The sequence below is a fragment of the Chiroxiphia lanceolata genome, chromosome 11 (assembly GCF_009829145.1).
Source record: "Chiroxiphia lanceolata isolate bChiLan1 chromosome 11, bChiLan1.pri, whole genome shotgun sequence".
NCBI classification, from domain to species: Eukaryota; Metazoa; Chordata; class Aves; order Passeriformes; family Pipridae; genus Chiroxiphia; species Chiroxiphia lanceolata.
In genome coordinates, this window is record NC_045647.1 from 4,438,005 (window position 1) to 4,463,184 (window position 25,180).

Below are 25,180 nucleotides of genomic sequence, written 5' to 3' on the forward strand. Positions count from 1 at the left end.
GAAACACTTACTTTAATTCAAACACTCTGGTTAAGACTTTCTCTCCAGCCTGCATGGTCCCATATTTCACATTCATTCCCAGCACGGACTTCCTTTGCTGAAGGTCCCATAGGTAAACCACGAGAGCAAAATATACTACAGGGCCTCATACCAGCACTTGGAGTGGGAAATTTTAACCATCCAGCTTAATTTTTCATGACTGCAGAACAATAGCCAAGATTGTGTTCTGGGTACAGAGGTGGCCACTGGGACAGCCCCATTAGCCCCGGCATAGGCAGCTCTGCCCCCTCCATGGGCTGCTCTTTGGGCTGGGACAGAGCTGTGACCCACAGAGATGTTTTTCTCCTGTGTTTGGAGCAGGATCATCGTGGTGACACGTTCGTGCCGAGGGGTGAGGGCTGAGCACGGCTGTCACCCGTGGAGCCGCGCTTTGTATCTGCCTGCTGGGGAGCAGCTGCAGGCAGAGGAAACCAATAGGGATAATGGTGATGCTGAATGGGAAAAGAGGATTTTTTTGAACCTGAAAAGGGCTGTTTATGTATCATAAACCGCTTTTCAACGTTGTAAACCCTTTGAAAGCAGCCCCTCTGCCTCCTCTTTGCTCTGTGCAGCATGAAGCATCTAGGTTGGCTCTCCAGTAACAGCAGCAGCTCAGTATGGTTTTTGTAGCTCTCGGGAGGAAGGGGTAAAATTCTGAAAAAAATCTCAATTGGCCGAAAAATTTCAGCATTTTTCAATCTTATATTGACTCCTGAGCAGCAGACTGCTGAAAAATGCTGTGAATTGGTAATTATGAATTGCAGCAGGAGGTCAGTTCAGCTTAGTGTTCCCAAAGCCTCAGAGATCAAAAGGTGCCAGTGAGAAAGGTAAAGCATTGAGGGGCAATGAATGTGCCAGGCTGCCTGAAACTTAGTTGCACTATCTAGTTTGAGGAAAAAAATGTTGTTGCTGAATTTTGTAAGGGAAAATTTTTTAAAAAAAAGAAAAAGCAGGTAACATTTCTATTGAGGCATGGACTGTTTGCTGGAAAAAAAATGAGGATATGAAGCAATTGCTGAGGTGCTTCTAGGTTTTTATTTTTCTTTCAGTTTTATCTACTAATTTACCTGATAGGGCAGCAATTAAATGAAGAAAAGCAGTAAGAAGAAGCAAGAGGGCAGGATAAATGGCATGTTGTTTTTCTTTAATTTTCTATCAAGTGCAGAGCAATAGAAGGATTTTTTTTTAAGCTGCAACAGTGTGCATTTCTCTTCTTCATACTCTTTCCAGCTGTCATTTCCAGGAAATGGTACTGTCAAATGCTGTATTTATGTGTCATGTCTCAGCCTGGTCTGGGTAGGTGGTGTGTGGGGCAGGAGTCAGCTTATCCCCTGATGTGCCCCAGTGACACAGAGCCTGGGTTCCCCAGGCACCCAGGGGGTGCATTTGTGCTGGGGCTCGTGGGTGCTGTGCAGTGCTAAGGAGCAGGAGTTGTCTCCCAGATTGGTATCTCCCAGGCTTTTAAGAGCATCAGTAGATAAGGATCAAGATTTTGAAGTAGTGGATATCAAGGGAAGCAAAGGATTTGTGAGCACACACAGTGCCCAGGCATCACCTCCAGCTGCTCAAAGGGTCGAAGGAAGAGTGAAGTTAATCAGTAGAAGAAGTGTCCAATTTAAGGTGGCAAAAACCTCCTTTGCTATCACCTACTATTCAAGGAGGAGGGCAGTCTTTGCGGGAGAGCAGCCTGTTTGTCTAGGGTGTATCTACTAAAGACTGGACATATTTTTTACCATTTTCAGAATCCTTTCACCAATTCCCCAGATTGTTGGCAAAATATGAGTAGTGGCAGGTTCCTAATAACTCTCTTTCCCTTCTGCATCAATTATGTGTCTTTGCGAGGCAGAGCTTTGAGTCAGCTCTCCTTCATTTCACTCTTCTGGTCGCTCCCAGGGGAGAGAGTCTCTTGGTAATAGGAGCTACATCAGTTCAGAGAAGAATACAGTTTTGTTCTCTTCTCGAATGACATATGACTATCAGGCATCTGATGAGTTCTCTGAGTGGGCACATGAATTGAACCTTTTAGGAGTCTGGGTGATTAATGGCCTGATGGGTAGGAAGCAGACACTCGTAACAGGTCTGGGGGATCTGCCTGGCAGAGTTAAATAGTGCCGTGGTAGCAATGCCCTGTTACCCTTCTGTGCTCCCCTGCAAACGTCACCAGTGCTGCACGAAAAAGGAAACAAAGTTCACCACAGGCTGGTTTAGGGGATTTTTTTACTTTTGTTTTTGTTGCCCATGTGTTGTTGTGTGGGTTTCCTTGCAGAGCAAGCACAAGAGATGTTTCAGTTTGACCTGTAGAACTGTTTCTTGCTTTATATGATTCTAATTGTTAAGGATCCTGGGCACATTGACCTGGCCTGTGATCCTTGTGTCTCAACCTGGCTCCTGAGGAAAAGTCCGTAGTACTGCCTGTGTTTGTGGATAGGGCTGGATCCCAGTGCCAGTGTCAAGTGGGGATTTTTTCCTAATATGGACAGTAGTCCACAAGGAACTGGATGAAGTCCATCAAACTAACGTCGCCAACAGCCAGTAGAAAGTTTGGCTGTGCTGTGCTTGGACCAACCCCGAGTGAGAGACCGGAAGGTAAAAGGCTTTTTCGCACCATAACTTGATATCTCATGACCAAAGGTAATGTGCTAAAGGCACAGACCAAGTGATGCTTGCTCACCACTTCCCTTTGCAAATAGCTGTACAGTCATGGCTTTTGCAAAATGAAGCTGTTTTGTTTTGCTTTGCTTTGCTTTGTTTTGTTTTGTTTTCCCCTAAAGACAGCTCAGAGCAGGAGCAGAGCAGGCACTGACATGCCCGTCTAAACCCTTTCCTTTTCTAATTTTTTGGGACATGTTCCTCCTTTTGCCTTCTGGCCTTTTTACTGATGCAGTGCAAGTGTTTCCACTCACAAAACTTCCACTTGTGTGGAATTTTGTCAGTGTGAAATTGGTGTATAATTTTTTTTTTTGAGTTCTCACTGGTGGATTGCACAGCCAAGCCAGTGCTTTAGGCGGGCACTGGCAGCCCACTCCTGGTCAGCAGTAAGTCCTAAGTTTGTTTCTAAGGAAAATATTGTGAAGCAAAGGGATATTTTTTTTATGTTGGTTTTTAGATTTTTTTAAAGTCTTGATGTTCTGTATTAGACATAGACTGTTTTTAAACATCAGCATGTGTTCCTTTTCTTTGATGTTTTTTCCGAGGAGGATTCTGCCTTCCACTTTAACAAAAGGCCCGTGTTCTTCTTAGGTTGTTTCATTCTGCTAATGATGTTGCTTACTCAGATAAATAGGTATGTGAATGTACATTTAAAATGCAACATTCTCCTTCAACACACCACGAAAACATAACAGAACTGATCTTCTGTAGTGATCTCCTGTGCCAGAATTTTCATGTTTTGAAATGAAAATGGATTCTCCTTATCTTCTCATAGCCCCTTTGATCCATTGCCTGTGGGTGCATAGTGGCACTAACGACAGAGGACGGGGAAGCTTCAGCTTTCCATGGCATCATTAGCTCCAGAGCATTAGCAGCATCTCAGTGAGGAGCAGCCCTGCTCCTGGTATGCCAGGAGAGAACCTGCCTCCCTACACCTCCCCTGAGCTCGAGCCCAGGTGAGATACACCCCCTGGAAGGGTCCTGTGTGTTCCTGCCAGGTGTTTCTGCAATGCTCTTCCCGTTTTCCTGACCCTGTCAGTGCCTCGGCAATAGGAATTCCCTGCAGTGATAGCTGCTTTCCACATCTTTTCCTTCCTCCAGGTAGCACATAACTCCAAGGGCTAAACTTGCAGGCTAGGCTTGGGTTCACCTGTGCATCACCTTGTACCCGTGCTGGGAGTTTGCATGTTTGCTTTTCTCCCCTGATTATTAATTCAGTCCAAAGTTTGTCATTTGTAGCCGGTCTCAACCAAATAGCTTGAACCTCTCTGCCAGGACTCTGCATGCAAGTACTGTCAAAAGTGTTCTCAGTGATGAGTCAGTTCCTTTTTTTTTTTATTTTAATGACGGGTATGCAGCTAGTGTACCCATTAGAGCGTGCCGAGGGATGGCATAGAAATGAGGATACACATGTGTATGTATCAGATGCTGAAGAGCAGCATTCGTGTTATAAATATAGCTCAGCTGTGTTCCTTCTTACATTTCAATTTTATAATCCGTTCCAGAAGATTTGGACAAAAATACTGTGGTGTAAGAGAGCATTAGTTTCTGGGTTCTTCAGATAATAATTCTTAGTACAGAAACTAGTAAATAAACCTCTAAAGATGGGCAAGATGACATCTTCCCTAGTTCTAGGAATTGGACTTGGGGTATAGATTTATGCAAGGTAAAATAAAGGACAGGTAGAAGCAGGAGCAGAACTGTATGTTTTATTCTTTTAGTTTATTGCTAAAATGTATGAATAGTCCTTTTTTGTTTGTTTTATTGGTGTGATTATATATGATCTATCTTTACATGTATACTTTTTAGACCTGGTGGGCCCACTGTGATTAAATGTTTGCTTTGAATACGTGTCCAGCGTGTTAACTTTTCACAGTGGAAAGTTGTTAAATTCATTTTTATACAAGAGAGGGGGGGAAAAAAAGAGGGAGGGGGGGAAAAAGAAGAGATTGTTAAATGTATGGAAACCCTTATTGGCTGAATTATATAACTGAATTCATTCAACATGCTCGGTGTATCTTGTTCTCCTTTCAGTATTGCCACTCTGTTCATCACCCCTTTTAGTGCTTTAGGCATATGGCGTGCAGTACATCCAGGGAAGTGTCAACAATATGGCATATGTTATACATACTGATCTTGATACACCGTAGAAAATAATGGGCCTAACTTTAAAAGGCACGGTGCTAAGAATAGAGCGTGCTGCAACATGCAGACAGTGAATCCGCCATGAATGTCATGTTTGAAGACAAAAAGAGCTGTATTTTTCATTACTTTTGTGGCTTGGTTTGTATCTTGGCATTGTTGCAAATTAAAATGTGGCAGTGAGGTGGGTGCAGGCAGGATCTGCACCCGCCTGATGCCAGAACCCCAGGATCTGCTGAGGCTTGGGGGTCACAGTGCATGGGGACAAGAGGGGTTGGGGGGGGGGTGCAGGCAGGAGGGAGCAGGGAAGGCAGGGAGCTGTGGGACCTGCCTCCTGCTGTTGCAGGACTGCCTGTGTGAGCCAAGGTGGGGACCAGCAGGGACTGTGCTACTGACACCCGTCCGCAGGAAGAGGGACGGGGACGAAGGATGTCCGGATGCACTTCCAGGAGTCATTAGAGGGTCGCATTAGCTCACCACTTAGCTCCGTCTCCTCGCTGTAAATGAGCCTGCACAAGCAGATTGCAACGCTTACATTAAAACCACAGTTGTGGAAATGAGTCTTTTCCAAAGACTCTTCCAAAGATCTGCCCATTAGGATCTGACTGCGGGATCAGGGCTCTCATCTGGACTCACAGCAGTAAAATAAAGATGAAACGCTCTGTTTCTCATTTCTGGATCCTGGACTTACTCAGCTCCCCATTTCTCAGTGAGTCCTTCGTCCCAGGAATGCTCATTTTTAAATTAGAAAAAATTTAAGCAGGGGGTCCTTTGAAACGCTCAGCCTGAAAATTGTTCCGGGAAGTTTCATCTTTAAAATAAATGATTCATACCGTCCTGTAGGTGTATGTGTAGCTGTATGTCTGCATTGCTGTTTATTGTGTTGTACTGGCCTGGCTTGGGAGCTGTAACATCTGAAGTGCAGAGAAGCAGTGACTGGAGAAAGGAATATCCTCTTTCCAACAAAGACCAAATATTTGTCCGTTATCTCCCTGGCCGTTGTAGCAGTTCTTGATATCCACAGAACCGCGCGGATCACCGCATGGATAAAACGGCACAACAAAATATTTATTTTTAATCTTTGCTGAATGTTTGGTGCATGTTTATGAGGGTTAAACATTAATAGCAGATGTTGTTAATGAATAGAAGGCTTGAGCCAGCTTCTGAGACCTTTTAGTTAGTACATGAATTTTCTGGTTGATGACAATACTTGTAACATGCCTAATTACGAAGTAGTGTTCTAATCAAGCCTTGAATAACTGAAGAATTTCCCCTCCTCTTTTGCGGTTATTTCAGTGGCACACACACAGATCGCTTCAGTGCCTGTGCTTATTCTTAGTGATTTTTCTTTTCTTAGAACATTCATTGAGGTTTTTCCCCCAAGAAGCACATGTATTTACGCTGAATGTCGGCGCAGGATCGTGCGCGCACAGGCATAGACGGCGACACGCGCACGGCCCGGCCCCTCCATCCCGGCCCCACCAGCAGCTGAACTGGTGCCAGCCTCTGAAGTTGTTGTCCCAGTTTGTCACACTTCCAGGTGAAGTACGTGAAAGTGATTATAGGTAATAAATATCTTTTTTTTTTAACTTATTGCAGAGGCAGTTTTTCCCCTGTTAATGAGGGTAATTTGACTTGGTTGAAGGATTGCAGTTCTTAAGAATTAATGCAGCAATCCAATTCAAAGATTTAAAGAGATCTAAGATTTTTCACAGGTCGTGTGCTAGTGAATGTGCTCCTATCACATAGCAGCTAATGGACTTGAACAACAGTCTGTCATTTACTGTTACCTCAGTGTATAGCAGCTTTGCCCTTGATAGCGAGTATACTTTCCCAGCAGTGCAGGTTATTTAGTAGTGCGGTGTATTTGTAACACTTTTAAGAGACAGTATCCGATTTCTAACAGCCCTAATTACTGGATGAAGAGAGGTTACCTTTCTGACTTTTTTAATTACGTGTTTGGATCCTAATCTGCACGAGCCTAAAGTGTTTTAGGCTCTGATAGCTGACTCCTCTTTTTTTTTTTTTTTCAAATTTATCTCTCTGTATACACATCTATAAAATAATTTCTGTGTTGCATTTTCCCTGTATCAATGCTCAAAGGTGTATTTTATAAATATGGAAGTGTTAGGTGCTGGTCTCCATAAGATCCTCTTGTTTTTATGGATGCCTTATTACCTTTTAACAGTGTTTCATAGTGACTTATTTGTAAATGCTATTGGAAATGCTCTAATTTCTTGATCCTATTATGTTCCTGGATATGAAAAATCCTATTGTAAGGTAATTAGAAGGATTCTCTTCTATTTAAATGTGTGTTCTCTAGACAGTGTCACTCTATACTCTGCACACAAGAACCTTTGTTCCTTAATTAGAAAAAGGACTAGAGCTCATTAATTGTGGGTACAAAGTGATGTCTGCTCAAATGGAGAAGCAATAATACAGTTTAAATAATGATTGATCCTACACTTTAAGTCTTATGCTATTTTGTACTGATAGTGATAAATAAGTAACACATAATGCAGGTTGCAAAGCGTTGTGTGAAGATTTTTATTGAAAGATCTCTTTTTGCAAGGATAAACCTGTGTCGGGCACAATAAATAAAGGATGGATGGTACATACACAGCCTCTGCTGTGAGGGAAAGTCAGCATTTATCAACAGCCGTACCGTAGCAATAGCTGAGCTACTGGAGTTCGCTCCACCCCATACTTTAGAAAATGAAATAATTGTGAGAGCCGTGCAGTCAAAAGCAGTTTGGATCTTGGCCTTACAGAGCTATTATTGTGATGAAAAGAATACTTTAATTACTGCTCGCAAACAGGATGAGTTATAAATGTTCGAGTATTTTGCAGGGTGTTTTCTTTTGGAGACAAGTGTACTTTCTTCTGTGAATTTTACCATCTCCCTGCCATCCCCTTGGGAGGAGAAGGACAGACTAGGGAAGTTCAACCCAAGATCCTTCACCAGAAGGCTTCGGTTTATGTGATGGCCACAGAGCTGGGGTGGGCTAAGATGTGTACCACGTCACCCAAAGGCCAGGCAGGCTCCCAGCAAAGGCCCTTCCCAGAAATCAGGAGTAGGTTACACTGAGCTTGGTGGTCCTGCTGCCAGGGTGGGATGCTGGGATAGTGGCTGTGTGTATTTGGAGTTTAGATCTTGTCACCTGAGTCTGGGCTGGGGAGAGCAGGTCATTGGGATGTGCACTGGTCGAGGGTGATGCCCCTCACACTCCTCAGCCCGCTGCTCCATCTCCTCCACAAACCCAGTGTTGCCCATTCCTCTCCTTGCCCCACCTTGCCTCAAAGACTTAAGAAAGAGAAAACCTTTCTGATTTTTTCTAACCCTAATGAAAACATACATTAACAAGGCAAAGCCTTTCCCATGTGAAGAGTTGGAAAGTTGGAAGGTTAGGCTTGTTTTCCTGCTGTTGGTTTCACTAATCAAAATGGTAAATGCTAGACCAGGGTATATATTTAACTCAAAGCGTATCAGCACTGGAACCCCCGAATATCCTTCTCTGCTGCATTCCTCTTGGTGGGAAAGAAAAATAGTTTTTAAAAGATAAAAAACCTGTTCTTCAATTGACTATGCAAAAATCTTATTGCAGTATTTATTCCAAACCTGCACACATAATGTTCAGTCAAGGAGAAAACAGCAAAAAACAGTTGTTGATGGACTTAGGCGAGAACTGGATTAAATAAGCATTAGTCTACTGAAGCTGATTACAGGAATATGAAAATGCAGTATCTTAATGGTACATATTTTCATGTGGCAGCTCAGTTGCCTTTCATTTTGCAGCTAATATGTCTATTCTTATGAGTCATTTACTTCTTTAATTACCTTTTGCAGGCAAGGCACCATGGTATATTAATGTGAATGATTTTTACTGCCAGTTTATCATACAATGCCCCAGAAGTTGAAAGGCGTAATTGACTTGGAAGAGCAGCTCATGAAGGAAACAATATTTAGTTGACAGTTTTCCTTGTACTCTCTGTTGACGTTTATGAGTTTACACTATGCTAAAGGAGTAATAAACACAATTTTCTTTCAATAACAGGAAAGAGTCGCTTTTAAAATATATTTGTGGAAAACAGATTTGTTCATTTCTTGAATAATATAAAATAATGCCTTTCCAGTGATGAGATGTATAGAAGATTGTCAATTGAATTAAACCTCAGAAGGTGCATTTATAACCTGCCTTAGAGCGTTAAAAGGTATTAGGGTGCATGTGAATTGAATCAGTTAGATGAATATTTAAATTATACACAGATTTGGATAAATCATATTCAGATCTCTGTGTTAGATTATTTGGTGGCCTTCTCTTGCTGTCGAGGGCGAAAGTTTGAAGTGGGAATTTGAGGGACAGAGGCTCTGTTTCTGGAGATGGAAGAACACCCATCTGAGAGCTCCTGATAAAACCCCAATTGGAGGATTATTGCGGAAACTTTCTATAACTTTCCTGAAGCCAGAGGCTTGAGGAAGGTTTAAAATCAGCTTTGCAATCCGTCAAAGTCCATTTTCTCCTGGAATGCTACTTTTATTGAAATGACCTTGTCAAATCGCAAATTCTTTTTCCCAAGCATCCCCAGGACCGTGTGCAGGTATGATTAATCATCCCATCCTGCTTTAATTAATTTAAAGGCGCCCATGGCCGGGGCGGGAGGAGCAGCCGGCTGGCGAGGGCAGCGCTTCCCCGCTCGGCTCGCAGAGAGTTAAACTTTTCACAGTTTTCCCGATTGTTTGCAGTTCAGCCCTCTGCAACATAATGAAAGTTTTCGAGCCATCTGTTGTTAAGCTGGCGGTGAGCAAGGCCAGTATATCCAAACAAAGTGCTGGCCTGCTGTAAACTGAACCTGTCAGTTTAGCATAGCTGGGCTGACCTCCCCGGGCGCGGGGCAGCGGGTACCAGGCACTGGCTGCCTGCTCGGCTTCCAGGGGAACTTCTTGGGGGGACCGTGTTTACTTTTTCCACTTAGCGTTCCTCCCACAGGCTTGGACTAGTTTATACTAAATCTTTAAATTGACACTGGCTTTTTTTTTTTTTTTCCTATTCTGAACTTTCTCTTTTTTTTAATCTTTTGGGGGCGTACCGAAAAAATATATTAAAATCCCACAGTGGCTGGAATTTGAGCTTTTTGGAGGTGATTTGGAGGGTCACGGGACAACAACCTCTATGATTCTGTAACTCAGTGCACGCGCGTGTGCTGGCAAGATTGTCTCTCAAAAGAAAGAGGCATGTTCCCAAGTATCCCGGCTTGCTTTCCAGCTCCTATTGTTCCCTTTGTTCTGTATTATTTAAGATCAGTTACTCATTTGCTTCAGAGGATTGGGAATAACAGGCAAGGTAGAGCACAGAGCCAGCATCTATTGTCTTCCTGGGAGCCACGACTGCATCCAGGGTGGCTGGAGCAGCCTTCCTCCTGCTTCTGTTTGCTTCTGCCCGGGGGGTTGGTAGTTCCAGCATAAGGTACTAGAGAATTCGAAACTTTCTGAACAGAATTGCCAAGGTCAGACTGAAAATGCCCTTTTTTCGCAGGACTGTGGGCTTGGGGATTGTTTTCCTTTCTTGTTGGTACAAAATGAAATGCATGGTAGTTTGGCCTCCCCTCCTCTGCCTCAATGTGTTTGTGCTTTTTCCAGGCAATCCTCAGATTGCCTTCTCTTTTTCCTTCCTCCGTAAATGCTATTTCATTTATTCCTCCTTATCTGGGATGTAATACATGTCATTTCTCTGCTGATATTCACTCAATACAAGTGGTTTTAACAGTATTTTGGGACTGGCAACAAAACTCGAAGTGCCTGTGCCAGGAAAGTGACTATTAGGTATTACCTATTCTCAGTGTTTGTCTTTTGGACTAGACCTACAGTAAATACCTTTCTGCTGCCACTGCTGCCAAATTCAGTCTTTGCTTTCTGCACTTGTGCTGTACCTGCTTGCCGGTCTTTGGCTGGTTGCAAGTGTGTTTTACTTACCTCATGATTCTTGGAAAGCAAACCTGATCATCAGTGACCCCAAATGCTGCAGTTCTCAGTCAGGAGGAGTTTTGCCTGAGGAAGAGCTGCTGAATTTGTGCCGTGTGTGAAACCAATGCACCTTTGAAAAAGCACTTCACAACCAGTCAGTATCTTCACGTTGTGGTGCAAGTGTACTGGAAGCTCTGTAAAAACAGTGAAAGTCATACTTGGCTTTTCCAGGAGACCCCAGCAAGGGCTTGTGCCGGTGCCCACCAGAGGGTGGGAGTGCCCAGGGGATGAGGGGAAAGGAGTATGTCAGTGGTGAAAAACACTCAATTTAAAATTAAAATGACTGCACTTATGAGGAAACCCCATCCAGCTCTAATCTGTTTGTAAGGTGACTGACACATAAAGTGCTTTTTGTTTTAAGGTAGAGGGAAGTGCATTCAGGATAGAGTTTCTGGCATAAATGTCAGGTGCAACGCAGTGCATGCTCACTCAAAAAGTCAAGCAGATAACCTTGGCATTTAGGGACATTGCCTTGTATAAAACGGAATTGTATTTTGTTTTTAAAAAGGAGGACTACATTAAGAGGTCACCTATTAGCTGTGTTTTTGCTAGCTGTCTGAAACTCAGCTCTACTGTCTATTAAACTCAAACCACTATGTAAACATTCCTGTGTTGTTCCTGGTCTCTACAATGGCCAAGGGGATCAGGTTTCACCTGCCTGCACATCTTCAAGCAATTAAAGCAATTAGCTTGAAGCCATTTCACATTCAAGGTCTACTGTGACATTCAAGTCCAGAAGAAGTCTAGGGGAAAAGGAAAAAGAGGAGTATAAAGGACCGCTGTGCAGCACATGCACAGGAATAACCTGCGAGGGGGTTTTAGACTTACAACGACTTCCAAATGCGGTCAGGAGGCTTCGCAGCAGGCATACAAAGTTGCTGCTGAGAAAGGGAAAAGATAAAGAAAAAGCACCTAATGATCCTTTAAATTATACCCAAGTTTTGCACTGGGAAGGGAGGGGGAGGAGAGAAAAATAGCAACATGATTTGGAATGATATTTAAGTGAAATAATACTGTGTTGGTCTTATTTACTGATATTTCTCCTGGCATGGAGATCATGTTTTTCTTCTCATTTAGGTGGGGATTTATATTTGGTGTTTACATTGTAAAACTACACTCACTCTGGCTAATGTATCCCTTACAATGACATTCAGCGCAGAGTTTAGTGATTCCAGCAGTAAGTCTTGAAAGCTGCTATTTTTTAAAAGGTTGGAGCAGATTAGTGGTGACCTTAAAAGATTAAACTAGTACAGTTTAAAGATAAATAATCAGCCTTTAGCACATTAGATAGCTACATAAGCATGACAGAAGGTGACTTTCTTACAACAGTTTCAGAATCCAGGCAGCATTTTTACATTTGAAACTTGACTAAGGCTGGGAACGGTGGTTTGCAGAAAGCGAGACATAAACTGATTGCACCACTTCAAATTGGTTAATACAGTTTTAAATCCACAGTTTTCCTGTTGATTTTATTATTGAGAAGAGGCTAATTTTAAAAGCTATGCCTGCTGCAGAGGAAGATCTTGCTTTGCCGTCCCGGAGGGTGTTCTTAATCAGAAATAACCGCAGGCTAAATTATAATGTGGAATCCTGCTGCCCTTTAACCTAACACTGCTGCTCGTTCAGTGTTTGTTAACAAACAGCTCTAAGTACAAAATTGTTTGAGAATTACTTTTTCATTATATTTGCTGACTTCAATTAGAATAAGAAGCTTATTTGGGGAAGAAAAATTAAAAATGTATGGGTTTCTAGAGAAAGTTTCAGCAATTGTTTCCCGGCAAGCATCGCCTTTGAAACATAGCTGTGGACTCCGTGGCACACGTAATTCAATTTAAATAAAATTACCTTCTGAACTAATATTTCTGCACCAGTGGCAGAGGCAGAGCTCAGGAGCATCCCAAGATTCAACCCTTTGATAGATGAACAAGCTAAAATGGTCACAGGGATTGAGGCCAGGGCCCCTCTTGTGCCTTGCAGGGGGATGCAAATCCCCCGTTCCCTAACGAAGAGGCGCTGATTCCCCATGCCTGTGATGTTGGGGAGGGCTGGGCTGTAGACACAAGTGGCACGGTGTCCTATTTTTATTTCAGTTTCAATAACACATAATTGAAATGTATACTTGGCAAATTAATTGGTGAGTTGAAGGTAAGAACTGCTGAGTTAGTAGAGACGGCACGAGCCCTGCTCTTTTTTTCCCCTTAAGTTTACATGCTGGAGCGGAAACGCTGCGGTGCTCAGAGAGGAGGTGATGCCTCTGTAAAGCAGATCTTTCCAATTTTATTTTTTTTCTAGCTTAGTCTTCTGTTTCTATGATCTGCCTTTTGAACTGTTTTTGTGGCTGATCAGTTCCACCTAATATGTCTCTTGATTTCTGCTATTGTAATACTCAGACGACATGCTGTTCTCTTCATTTTTATAAGCTTTAGATGCTCCTGCCTGTCATACTCTGGCGGTTTATCTTCAGCGTCTGGATTTGCTTTCAGACTTGCATGTCTATCAAGCTGCTGTTGCTTTGAATGTGAGATCAAAAGAAGATGAATTCCAGTAAAAAATTTCCTTGTATGAAGAAAAGATTGGGGGCCTATGTAAACATCCCACTGACAGCTCCCAATGAGTTATTTTAACAGAGCATTAGCACCCAGAATGACAGACAGTCCAAGACTAGATGCTAAATAACAAATCAGTCCCTTCAGTGGCAGCAGCACGTTGCCACAACAGCAGTACATTTTCTAAAGGAATCCTGTTCCTCTTTTTTATTGAATATGGCTGTTCGACTGCTCATCTCTTCACGAGCTGCCTTTGAGTGCCAGCCCCAGTTTACTTTTTCTTGACAATATCTGTGTCGTGTCACCAATATGACAGCAGACAGGGCTTTGATGATTGGGTGGGGAGACGGTTAGTTAGTCATCTCGAGTTAAATAGGTAGTTTGTTTTAGGGAGGGGAAGGAGACGACGAAGGAGGGGATAGCATCTGCCGGAATGCTGAACTCACGCTTTCGGAGATGCTGGATGCAAGTCCCTGTGCCCGAGACAAGTTGTATTTTTGGGTGGTTGTTTATATTTCTGTTCACGCAGTTAGAGAAAACAGCTCTGCAGCCCGGCCAGCCTCCTGAGCCGGTTTTCAGAGCAAGTCACAGCACTGTCAAGGGTAGGAACGTCAAGCTTGGCTGGACTTACGTGCAAATCCGAATTTGCCTAGACACAAAAGTGAGGTGTGCTTCTTGCTGCTGTTTGGTCTGGTTGGGGACATAATTAGTTCTGCATGTTTCTGCTTAGAGGTGGGGGGGATTTAATAATGCAGAATCACTAGATTTTTGTGCCTGGTGTAGTGCTGAGCCCAACTTTGAGATTACCTGTGAGGTCTAACCGATCTCACCACTTTGCAAGGGAAGAATTAGGGAAGGAATGCTTTGCGGTTTCTTTGTCATTTAGTAAAAGCAGAGGTTGCTACTGTGGAGGCAGAGCCCGGTGGCTGCCGCGAAGGGCAGTGCTCCAGCGTCTCCCTCCAGCCTGCACTCCGGCTGCACAGCACTTCCTGTTTATTCAAACATCTTTTTACCATTCTTCAGCCCCCGCTTCACAGAAACAGCCAGAAACACATCTCCAGCGCGAAGACGGAAATCTAAAGGCAGACAGTAAGAGCTCACTCTGTTAAACTCTTCATTTTCTCTGCGAGCGCTCAGAGGAAAGGAGCGTGCAGGCAGGGCTGAACTTTTAACACGCTGCCTTGCGCAGGCAGCTTGGAGAGGGGAATTGTGTTGGTTTACAGCTAAAGAAGCTGGTTCAGGTTGTTTACTGCGGTGTTGACAAGGGTGGGTTTTTTGGCATGGCTTCGGAGAACCATGGAGAGGACCAAGTCCTCTTTTGGGGTGCCCATCGCCTTGCGGTGTCGCGGGAGCAGCCATGTGTCACTGTCCCTGCTGCCCGACCGGTGCTGCGGCTTCTCCTCGCGCTTGCACAAGTGCCAAAATAACTTAAACAACAACCCCCCCTCAAAAAGGGAAACGTGGCTGCTGTTCTGGGCAGCACAAGCAGCGCAAGCCCACTGAGTCGCGTTTTTGTTTTCTACAAATTGTTTGCATCGTGGCTCTGGCACTGTGTGCGAACCAGCCTCGCTAATATTTGTACCAATTTCATGCTAATAAAAATCAGGCTGCTGAGACAAGCATGGCTATTATCTCATTCATATGACTATTGTTTAGACCTGTGGTACTACAAAAGGAAAGGGAAAGCGTGCTCATGCCGGGTAATGGTTGTTAACTTCTCACGTGAAGGATTTTCTCTGCAGTTTTTCAGTATTAATGATTGTTGTATGAATGGTCTTCAGGGGTTGTTGGAAGATAGTGTGGATCCTCTGGGTAATCCGTGTTGCAACACAGATGCTGGATTTTTTCCTCTCTGTTCAAGTGACTTAAAAAACTGCTTGATATTTCTCAGTGGTTTCTCCCCCTCAAAAGTCCACTGACATAGCAGGTAACTTTTTTTTGGCAAGCATTCGTGGTGCTCGTACAGTGTGAAACATAAGAGAAAATGGAAAATATGCTGCCTGCCCTATGGAGAAAACCCATCCTCCTCGAGGCTTTTCCTGCCTCTCTGAGATCCAAATACACTTTAAAATTTTAAACCGTAAACCCCCATCTTCCTAGAAGAGAAAGCAAGAGAGAGAGAGAGAAATCAAACTGTGTGTTCAGCCAAACCGCAAGTACAACAAACATATTTTGAAAATATATTGCTAGTCTGGCTTTTTAATGTTCAGAAGTTGTTCTACTTTGCAGAAAAAAAAATGGTGTTTGCAACTGCCTTAAGGACAATTTGTTTAACAGTAGGAGTAATTGCATGGGGAAAATGGAAAGAGTGACTGAAGTTATTTACTCAGATGTTAGTGTAGGTGTGGGGCAGAAAACTCTCTGTGGGAACAGTGGGCTGCTTTTCTTGGTATCTTAGTCTATTTGATGACCATCAAATTTCCCAGCTCACTGGTTTTGTTTTTTCTGGATGGCATGTTTGATTATTTATCAGAAGGGAAAGGGAGTAGCTGAAGCAAATAAACATGTGACCAAGCTGTGTTTTGTTTTCCACTCAGAAGGCCGTGCCCTTTAACAGATATACAGAAAATAATAAACGTATTGTTTTATGATAAAAGGAAATTATGTGTATCATTTTCTTTAGCAAGGCCATTAACCCCTTGTGCTCAGTGGTCTCCGCCTTCTGGCAGCTTGTTGGGTTTGCAGCTGGGAATTAAAAGCACTTAAGCCCCCCTCTTGTGTGGAACATTTCCATGGATTACTGCTTCTCCCCTTTGGATTTGCTGGATTTATTATGTAGTCACACAGCCCTGGTCATCTCCCAGGTCCTGCTTGGGGTGTGACTGACTAAATGAGAGGCACTTTGAATTTTCAGAAGGGTGCTGACTTCCAAAGAAAACCTTGGCGAGTGCTGCTGGGATCTTCCTGCCTCCAGTGCTGGTGTCTGTGCAGCGTGAGGGGTTGCAGCTGTGTTTGGTCCGTTACAGACAGTGTCAATTTATGGGATTCTTCTTTAAATGCCAGGTGTCTAGCATGTAGCGTGTTGTATTTCCTTTATAATACCGGCTTAGGACAATGCTCATTATCTTCCCTGAAAAAAAAAAACCCACCCTATAAACTAAATCACTGTCAGGAAGCAAAATACAGGTTTGCCTCATCTCCGGGAAGCATGTTGCATGCTTTAGCTGCTTTTATGGGATTAAAAGAAACAAGTTAAGACTGTCATGCACATGAAAGGAAACCGAGATGTGGTTTGTTTCACATTGTGCAGGTAGGTATAAATTTAATAGACTGACTTGCTTTCAAAATCTCTCTTTGTCTCCCCGAATCGCATGTCAGTTCCAGCGCGTTGATGAGCTCCGCGGTCCGTAATAGCGCCTGACTGCCGCTGCCCCGCAGGTGCTGGATCGGCAGGAGGGTCCTCCTCCTCCTCCTCAGGGATGTATGTTTCCTCTGAGGAATGGCTTCAGATCAAAAGAAAGGAAAATTTGCCTGACATCTTGAAGTTGCGTTCAGTCGCAACTTCCGTCGCAAAAACCCCCCATCGCTGGTGGGTCAGGGGAGGAGGAGGTGGATGTGGATGCTTTTCTCCCCTGGCTCCAGGGGGTCAGCGCTCCATGGAGAGCCCAAATGGATGACAGGGACTGAAGCTGTGGGTTTAGGTTTGAGGGAGGAAAAGTGGCAGTCGAAATAGCAGGCAGAGGAAGGGCTGGCAAAATAAGGACCTGAAACTTCAATGTGATGTGAAGAAGAAGAGGAACTGAGCAGCTTGGGGCCAGGTGACATGGGCAGGGGCTGGGATGGGGGACGTGGCTGACCCCCCTTGCCCAACAGCTCCCTGAGGGTTGAGGAGGCTCGGGACAGGCTGAGGAGTGGGCTTTGGGATCAGCGGTGCAGGATGAAGGTACCCAAGAAGACAGAGGGGTAGCAGCAATTGCATCCTGTTGGGCAGGGGATCTCCAGCCCTGGCTGAAGTCCTTGGGCAGGCACCCATGAAGGACAGTTAGAGAACCTATCCATGGGGAAAACTTCCTCCCAGCCTCCAGCAATTAAAGGTTGGCTCGTGCCCTGAAGCATAAACATTCGTACCTTGGTTTCTGTTTTTATCTTTCCAAAGGTAGCTGTAAATGTTCTCATTACTATCTGTGGAAGTGTCTAATCTTTTCTTTCATCCTACCCATGCTCTTGGCACTGGTGATATCTTGTGACAGTAAGTTCTAGGCATAATTATGCGTTGTGTATTAAGACAGAAAAAAAAATCCCTTTATCTGCTTTAATTTTTTTTGTTGGTTGTTGCTTCCTGACTTCATTCAATGTCCCCTTTCTCTTGCGTTATGAGAAAGGGCAAAAGCACCAGATGTACCTTCTCAGGGCGAGTCACAATTTGTGTACTTTTATCATCTCCCCTCTTACTCATTTCTTGCTAAACTAAACACTCCCACCCTTATCAATCTTGCCTCGTATCTGCCGAGGCCTCTAATCATTTTTGTCGCCTCCATCTGAACCTCACCTATTTTTGTTTTACCAGAGTCTGTTAAAATTAAGGTTTTTAGAAGCTTTTCTAAATTAGGCTGTACCACAGAAGTTGAGATGTGATTTGCAGCATTTATTTTCTATATTTTGGGCTGTCCCAATGTTTTGCTTCCTTCATTCATCCAACAGCAGTGAGTGTCCGATGGAGCGTGGTGAGATGTCCCCAGTCAGGGTCTGTATTTCATGGGCCTCTGAGTACAAGTTTGTCATGCAGTGTTTTGGAAAACAAGCTTAAAATATGTTCCCTGTTTTGTTGACCACACAGGGAAGCGCGCAAGCAGCTGTATGCAGTATACTATTTATGTTGTAGCAACAAAAAGGCCCTCTTCCTTCTCCCCCCCACCTTATCCCTCTTCTCTTCTCTATTAAAAAATATGAGAACTTCCCGTGCTTTTGACATCCAAGAAAAACGCGGCTCAGCAGTGAATAGTCCTCCAAATATTCAAAGGTCTGGTTCACTTCTGGATAAACACAGTAGTTCAGAATCTGATCTCGAGCCTACAGAAACGAGCTGGAAATCCCATAAGATTTTTTTCATCACTCAGACACAGTTCAGTTCTGGTTCAGTTTGCGCAGGGAGCCAAGATTTGTATCCTTTCTCATTTTACCAGGATGTGTTGGCCCATCCCTCCTTTCTTGCTGGTACAGACCGCTACATGCTGTGAGTCTTGGCATGCCAAAATAAAGAGAACCATTTTTAATGTTTGGGAACTTTTTGCCAGATGCTTTTTAAGTGACTTTGATGAGTCCTGACTGTGACTCTTTAAAAGAGGGGACAGAAGGTGTTTTTACAGTGTAACCGCCTGAGGATTTCATTTGTACCTCAAAAAAGGGATTTTTGTAGCCATTGTCCCCGTTGTGGCTGGTTTGGGGTTCTCAGGTTCCTGGTGTTGGCTGAAGTTGATCTCTTGCCCTGCTGCTCCTTGCTGGCTGCCCCCTTCTTCCCTGTAGCGTCTGAGTATTGAGGAAAATACCTCCCCCACCTTTTCCCCGAAGTTGATGGAGTTCATGAATAAATTACAAAATGGAAATGATTGTTTTGGAGGCAAACTCTGTTGTTCCCCTGTGTGGGGCTGGGTCCTTGCTGCTGCAGAGCTGGGATAGCAGGCAGGGATCTTGCCAGCCATGGGATGGGCTGTGGAATGGCAGGGCAGGAGCATCTTCCTCCCACCAGCAGGAGTAACCTCAGTGCCCACGAGGACGAAGTGCAGTAGTGCTGGGGCACAGGCAGCTCCACCCTGTGGGTTTGGAAGAAAGGGGTTTTTTTTCCCAGTGCCTTTTTCTGGAGGGAATCTCCTCAACTGGTAGCCAGAATCTATTCCAGAGGAAAGAAACTAAGCGTGCTGGAAGAAAAATAAAGACTCGTCTTCTTTCCTTATGACTAAACTATTCTAGGAGATGCTTCAGTTTGAGGCACATTGCCAGCTCCCTTGCTCCAGGCCTGCCCCCATCACATCAGGGACAGGATGTGAGCCAGGGTTTGTACATGCGGACCTCCAGGTCCCTTCTCTTTTTCCAGCATGGGAATCACCCATTAGTCACTTGGCCAGACCAGTCTGCTGTGTCTGAGCAAAGCCTTCAGGGCCAGCTGATCATTTTATGGAGTGAAAGATTGCTGTTGAAGCTCCCCTCCTTGATGAGCTGGCTGGTAGCCCTTGGAGGGAGCCAGCCTTGCAGCGGAACTGCAGCCGAGTGAGGCACTGGGTACCAGCAGCATCTCCCCGGGCTCACAGCATCCCTCTGCAGCACCTGTGGCTTTGGGTACAGAGTAGCTGGAGGAGGATTATTTAAGGAAACAAGGAAATAGAGGATGAGATTGGGATGGGGATTTTTTGAACCCAAGGCTGTTCAGAAGGCTGGACAGCAGGGATGGATCACCAGGTTATGTTGCATCCTACCTGTGTCCCATAGCAGAGCTCCTCGTCCTGCCTGTAGCTCTCCTCAGGCTTCCCTGCTGCAGTGCTGGGAGCAGTGTTGGGGCTCTTGGCTTTGTCTCGTTTTGTGTGTGGCACATAGGGTCAGCAGGGTAGGAATAGGGAGGGAGCACCTAGCAGCTCATTTCCCTGTTCTGGAGGAAGATGGAAGAGCTGGGCACGAATGTCAGAGGGAAAAAGTGCTGCAAGAACATCTGCTTCTCTCTTTTACATCTTCTACATTTTATTCCTCCTCTTCATTTTGGTTCTTTTCCTATTCTCTCTAGTTGGTTCATCTCACCTCCCCCTGTTCTGTTCCTCCCAGAGGAACAGCACTACCCACTGCTGTTGCTTTGCACTATTTTTTATTTTTTTCCCTTCTGCATACTGCTCCGCTCCTCGCTGGTTTCCACACGTTGAGTGGCTCCTGAGCCTGCCGGAGGAGAGCTGCAGCAGGGCTCCCCTTCCATGTGTCTGCCTCCTACCTCTGCTCCTCTACATCTGCTACTCCAGGAGAAGAGAGTGTCGCAGGAGAGGAGGTAGAGGAGGCAAGAGTGGGAGAGACATGAAGCAGCTCTGAAGCTCGGGTGCATCCAGGCTTCTGAGCTTGAGAGCTGCATCTTGCCGCTCTGCTGGGAGCAGCTGTGGAGTGGAGTGGGGTGTGAGGACAGATGGGAGCTGAGAAAGAAGAGAGATTGCTGGCTGAGTCTAAATTCCCCCTCGTCCCACCCAGGAGAAACAAAGGTACTTGCCTTGCGAGACTAAATGGAAGCAAAAAGCCCTTCTGGGAGGTGGGCCACGCTCTGCTGGGAGAGGCGCCTGTAGCTGCTGGCCGGGCGGTCCCTCAGTGCCTAAATCCATCGTGAAACTTGGGGAGAAATAGATGGTGAGAGAACTGCATGCCTGCTGCTGCAAAGCCACGCTTTCCCAAACCTCAGTGGGGAAAGCTGAGCGGCAGGGTTAGTTTGTAAGGGCATGGCTATCAGAGGTTAACACAGAAGGTCTTGCTTCTGGAGTCTGGGACCGGGGTAGTGTTATGTTTGCTCCAAGGGTAGATTTTACCCTTAAAATATCTTCCTTCTCATTTCTCTCTGCTTGTTTTGTTGTATTTTGCTTTTTAATGACCATAACTGAAATAACGGACAGATGATGATGTTGGCTGGCAAATAACTTTCCTGATTTACTGCTTGGACAGTTCAGATGGCAGCAGGACCATCTCTGATTTCTGGGAACACTTCCTTCCTCCTTTCTCAAGTTGCCTTCCTGATAAGCAGCTTTGTCCACCTGGAAAGGCCCCAAATCCTTAGGAATCTGTAAAAACACGTGGGATTTTGGTTTGTTCCCTCCTTGCAACTTCTGTGTGCATGCTTTCCATTTTGGAGGCAGCCAGTTAGAGCACAACTGCCCTGGAAATTGGCAGTCAGACAGGACGCCCGTTTCTTTTGCATCCCCATGGCTGTTGCTCATCTCTCCACCCTCCAATGTACATACCTTTCCATACCTCCTGCAGTTCCCTGGATCAGTCTTTCCATGCCTTATAAACCTCAGGTATGGAAACAAGCTTCTGGTGTTAGAGCCAGGCCTGTTATAGCTGTAAGTCATCATATTTCATTAATAACTGATTGATATTAATATCAGTTGGAGCAGATGGGAAGGGAGGAGCTGGAGCTCTTTTTCTTCAATAGAAATAGGCCGATGGAAAAAAGTTGGAGAGTCGCTGCCTTGTACTGGCTGCAGTGGTGGAACAAGTTAGCAAGAGGCTCCATGCGACTGGATCCTGTTACTGTTTTCCTTATGTACTGACACTGTAAGCAAGTATATGGCATTTAAGCAGTATTTCTATTTTTAAAATTCTACCCTCTTTTTCCAGTGTATTTCCCTTTCCCAGCCCCCTTCCCGAATCGGGAGTTTTTGGCCACATGAAGTCAGAGGCAGGGCTGCATTTTTCAGCAGAACTTGCCCAAAGAGGATGATGAAACTGAAAGGTCGAGCTTGCGTGAAAATGCCGAATTACAACAGTAACTGGGGTGATAACACTGCCCAGTATTCCGGGCAAACAACAGCTGGGCAAACAAGTCACGTTCTGTCTGTCTTGCAATAAAATTGTCTTGGTCATCTCAAATGTGTACTTTTCCCCCCCCTGGTGCTTAACTAGTTGGGAAATACTAAAGAGTTGCCACTTCCCTAAGCACAGAGAGAGGGATTTTCAGTGGGGCTTCCCACTTGCTCTGTGAATGAAACAGGCTTGATTCATCTCACAGTTAATGTGCTGTTAACATTTTTCCTGGGTTAGGTGTCACCCAGTGTTGACTCTCAAATACCATCCCAAATTTGTGCAATGTCTTTAAAGTGCCGCATTTCAGTTGCCTTTTTACTGGTCTCTGTTTTACGCCAGAAAAATTTCCTTATCTCTGGGTGATTTCCTAATGGATAAGAAAATATCCTGGGAGTTTATTTACTGGATCTTGTATTTAGGCATAGGATGACTTCGTTGGTAGTGAACCTTTTCTTGATGTTGTCCTTCAGAGTCTACATTTATAGTGACCAAAAATGGTGGCACTCAGAAGATGCACTTGCTAGGGGATTCTTTCCTTTCTCTTTTTTCCAGTAAGTGGGAAGATTTGTCTTTCTTTTGCGGTGCAGAGAGGAGGATGGTTGCCAATGCTCTGTGATTAGTGCAGGAGACCAGGATTGGTGTCTGGGTCTCTGGGTGCCCCAAGTAGCTTTGACCAGGCTTGCAGACTCTTCGAGCAGCGCAGATAATGTGGCCGCTGGTAATCATGGATCCAAATGTGTGAAACACCTCAGTGGTTTCAGGGGCTCTTGGCATCTCTTGCCTGTCCCGTGAAGGAACAGGCAGTTGTCTGGACGCACAAACATGAGCTGTTTTTTCACGGCCCCTGGCAATTGTTCACATGCAAGCACGTGGTGGAGATTTAGGATGTAACTACGGCAGTGGGGAGGAATGTGTGAAAAGAGCTTGGAGATGTCAGAGCACCTGCTCATGAGGAGAGGGCCACGTTAGCAGAGCTGTTGGCTAGCAGTAAACAGTCCTGGCACCCTTGTTTCAGGACTTGGCAGCAGCAGAAGTTGAACCGAGTCCAGCTTTACTCTCTACTGCCTGTTCAGTAAGTTGAGGACAAGGCAGATGATTAAGGAAATGTGGGGAAACTGCTACAGAAGCTTTTGGAAAGATAAGAGACTTTGGTCTCCATGTCTGACAGTCTGGCACTTCTCACTAGCATTGAATTCACATGCAAATCAAAGGCAACATCTACTCCCACAGGAAGCTTTATTAATGTACAGGCCTGCTTGCGAATCTCCGTGCTGATGAAGGTTGTGGGACTGACTTCACTCAAATTAATTTCCCTGTCTCTTCTCGTTTGAGCACTGTGCAGCACCAGCAGCCTCAGCAGGGCTCCCACGCCGGCATCCAGCGATGAGGTCCGGGCAGGAGTGGTACTGCCTGGAACCAGGGAGGGGGTAGAGGTGCGACGCTTGTTGGCTTGGATTATACGGGATGTGCTGGCGTAATGAGGGCAGGTGTCCACAGGGCTTGAAACATCACCAAATTAATTCCATGAAGACACTCCAAACGGGCTTGAAATATTTTGCGGATAAGAGGAAAGAGGGATGGTGCTTCCCAGCCATCTTTCTTTTGCACATCCTATGTAGCAGTGCTAGATGATTCTTGGAAGTGCAGCGGCAGTTCTTGCTCTGAGGTAGGAGGGAGAAAAGGCTGAGCAGGAAAACGTGGAAAGGAAGAGGGATGTGGGTTCCCTGGGTTCACCAAGGACACAGTAGCTGCTTGATGCAGATGTTCAGTAAGAACCAGATATGAGCTATAAACAACCTTCCACATCTTAAACCCGAGCTCATCCGGTGCTCAGCTTTTACTGCTGTCAGTTATGTATAAGTGAAAAAGTGAAATCTTGAGAGGAGAGATGGGAAATGCCATTTCAATCTGCAATCCTCTGCAATGTCAATGTGCTGCCATCTCACCTGTACCTGCCTTGTTTCTCCCTCTGATGTTCCTGTCCATCCTGACTCCTTGTGTCCACAATGCTCCCTCCAGCCCATTTTCATTGTTTTAAATCCTTTCCTTCCCACCCTGCTCCACCCTCTGTGCTGGTCCCTCCCTCTCACCATCACTGGTCCCACCAGGTCTGTGCCAGGACAGGTGACAACCCCACATGAAGCAGTTATTGCAGATGTCACCTTCACTGGACACCCTCACAAGGGTGGGTGTGCAGGTGCAGGTGGGCCTGGAGCATAGACAGAGCTCTGGCTTTGCTCCATCAGAGCTTTGGCAATGCAAGCCTGTCCCTGAGGACAGAAATCCTCATCACTGTGGGGTCAGCCATGATAAGGGCTTATGGTGGCAGTGGCCACCCCAATGAGCTGCACAGAGCTTCGTGGCCCGCTCGAGTAGAGAGCAGGCATTTCTTGCATGGCTACTTGTTCTGGGAATCTTCAAAAATTTCTGGCAGCCAATTTAATTGTGCAACCTCTCAGCTGCCAGAACGGATAGAATATGATCATATCACATGAAATGCATGCAGGGTCTGCTATAGCAACTGTATTTCAAAGAGACAACACATATGGTGACTGGTTCTTTTTGGAATAATATCTATAAGTTGATGATGTTTTATTCAAAAAGGCTGTAGCTTGAAAGGTTAGGGATGTTCTGATTGTTTAGTGTATGATTAAAGAAAGGCTTCTGTGTTTTTTTTGGCCTATTGAATCTAATTACTGGGAACTAAAATGATCATTTGATTGCACATTTACCTGGAATTATTCTTCTGCAGAGCCAGTCTTAATAATATATAATAATATGTTGCGCTTGTACTGTATAGAGCTTCTTGTCTGAGCAACTCAGAGTGCTTTACAAGTATTCATTAATTAAATAAGCCATACAACACCCCTGTTAAGTAGGTGAGTATTTGTTGCCCATCCCCTTAAGTCTTGTAGGTTTTATTTCTGCTGCCTCTGCCCACCCTTGAAGATGCTTTTACAGCTAAATAAGCTAATTCAATAAAAATAACATTTTTTTAACCATACTTAGAACTTTCTTCATAAAGGTTTCCTTTGTTCTGTTGTATTCCTTGGTAGGCTGGAGCGTCTTCTGGTTCTTGATGCTGCACCGTGGTGGGGTGGTTGTGTGTGTGTGAGCCCAGATCCATATGGACCTGCCCTGGTGTGTCGGTGCCCAGCAGCTCCCTGCTCCTCTCACAGGGACACGGACCATTTTAGAGGTGTTATGGGTGCACTGAGCTCCGACCAGCTTGAGATGCAAAATCTGGTGTTACCCTCACCACACCAAGCTCTGTTGGAAATAGCACCCTGCCTTACAGACT

The 25,180-nt window shown here is 44.9% G+C and overlaps 1 protein-coding gene across 33 annotated transcripts in view; it reads left to right on the forward strand.

The window, feature by feature from the left end:
- FOXP1 (forkhead box P1) overlaps window positions 1-25,180 on the forward strand; it is a 382,430-nt gene that overhangs the window by 243,440 nt on the left and 113,810 nt on the right. Inside the window, exon 1 of one of the 33 annotated variants that reach the window (XM_032699430.1) lies at window positions 14,101-14,487. The exons of 31 other annotated variants lie outside the window; for them this stretch is intronic. The gene's annotated coding sequence lies outside the window, so the exon portion shown is untranslated. Of the gene's footprint in view, window positions 1-14,100; window positions 14,488-20,549; window positions 20,568-25,180 lie in introns of those variants that run through there. One more of the 33 variants, XM_032699431.1, reaches the window with a different exon arrangement.